A 2,180-nucleotide genomic window follows, 5' to 3' on the forward strand; every position below is an offset into this window, starting at 1 on the left:
TTTTCCCCCTTTCTTGGTGATTCCTTTTCCCTTTACTGACTTCTCCCTACCCTTCCTGGAGCTCACAGTGACAGCCATTCTCATTTCCGACAGGCCTGAGGCACATATCGTGCAGCATCAGGCAAGTCAAAGAAGAGGCTTTGAGTCCTCCTTGCTGTAGTAGCACATGCAAAGAGACTACAATGAAAAGTTCCGCACAGTTATATAGACCCACCCAGCCATCTACAAATGGATGTGACTGAACATGGGCCAAGGACAGCACAGAAACAGTGGCTCTGAGCCAAAAAGGAGGCTGGTTCAGAGCAAGGCAAAACATACAAAGGCTTAAAGGCCCCACAACACAAACACCAGTGAGGCCGCGGGGGTGGTTGAGGCAGCACAACAAAACGGGAAGGAATTTTTGCATTTGCCCAAAACAGCATCTAAGTGTCCGTGCATTAAGGATCAAAGAGCAAAGGCTGCCTCTGCTGCTGAATCCTGCTGTATGCTGAATTACTCACGTGAAGAGATGCTCACAGTAAGGGAAGAAGGGGGCATCACTCTGTGTGCTGTCCTCCTGAAGGCTGCACTGGGTCTGGTTCTCCAGGTCTGATTCTCCTCTCATCTCCCTCTAGCCAGTCCTGCTCTTGCTTTTGACTCCTGGTCTCACACAGTTCCTGACATAGGGAAAAATTACTACTACTCCCTCCGTCAGGTGGAGTGCAAACATAGCCGCGCTGTTCAGAGGAATTCCCACACATGGGTCTCGGAACTGAACCAGCCTCTCGCTCAGTGCAGCACCGTACCTGCAGTTGGCAGAGGAAGGCTCTGCTGTGGCTGCACAATGGGATGCTGGAAGCACTTGGCATCATGACGCACGCCTTGCTGCTGAGAAAAGCAAGAGCGGACAGCAGTTGAGGACAGATGAAACCCAGCTCACACTGAGCACAAGGCACCTGCTGTAGCACTCCAACAATGAGATCAAATACCCTGTAAGGCAATTCCGAAAGTATGCCCCTGCTCGCCTTCACTTTGTGATTCTGTTTCAGATTGTTAACTCATTTACACTCTAGTCCGCTAAGTGCTTGCTGCATAACATGGGTAAATAAATAACTGAGCAAGTTGGACTCCAGCCAGCCTGGTTAGTTAGCCCAATAAAGCCCTGGTGTCCACTGTTAAGTTGTTTACCACAGATTTCCTGCATCGTTCCATAGTGTAGAGCATGCTGTTTACAACCAGGCAAGCTCACGGGAATGGAAAAGGCTCCACAGAATGAAAGACTTGGCTACCGGACTTGTGCAACACAGAACCAAATCCTGCAAAAGTGTGGGTACAGCAGTGTTCCTGGTGGAGCAGGTGCCCTCTGATCTGCAGCAGAAGCAAATATAGTGCCAGGCTGCACAGGAAGGAGCACCCAGAAACAACTGATTTCTGTGACTCCATGCCTTTCCATGCAACTGTGCTGGATTATTTCAAGAGAGAACACACCACTTCCAAGCCACTCTTCCCAGGTGGAGCCAGTGCAGAGGACAAACTCCTCCCCTCCCTGGTGTTACAGTGCTCTTCACACAGATGACAATGATCCCCCAATATAGGCCAGCACAGAATTTTTCCCAGGGCATAACTGCTTCTCAGATTGCTCCAACCACAACACGTATCATTCTCCTCTTTCATGCCACTCTGCTGCTGTGCAAAATCCCAAGCTCCTTGGAATAACTACGATGATTTCTCACTGTCTCCTCCGAGTGACTTGCCCTTGTCTAATCTAAATCATCCCCTCTCCAGTTTAAAGCCATTCCCCCTCGCCCTATCACTCCATGCCCTTCTGAAAAGCCCCTTCCCAGCTTTTTTGTAGCCCCTTTCAGTACTGGAAGCTGCTCTAAGGTCCGCCCTGGCGCCTTCTCCAGGTTGAACAACCCCCGCCCTCTCAGTCTGTCCTCACAGCAGAGGTGCTGCAGCCTCTTAAGACAGAAATTCTGTCTAACTCTCAAAACACGCTGTGCCTTGGATGAACTCTACTTTAGCTTCAATCAAACTATTCCACTTTTTTTATCGCCATAAGTGCTTTTCATAACAGCGACGAACGCCCCTCAGCCCCCGACCGCCACCCCTGAGGCACCGCGGCGCGCGGTAGGGGGGGCGCGCGGGGGGGTGCTGGTGCGCAGGCGCGGTCTCGCGGCACGCGCTCCGCTCTCGCGAGA

This window comes from Cuculus canorus, chromosome 20 (genome assembly GCF_017976375.1).
Source record: "Cuculus canorus isolate bCucCan1 chromosome 20, bCucCan1.pri, whole genome shotgun sequence".
NCBI classification, from domain to species: Eukaryota; Metazoa; Chordata; class Aves; order Cuculiformes; family Cuculidae; genus Cuculus; species Cuculus canorus.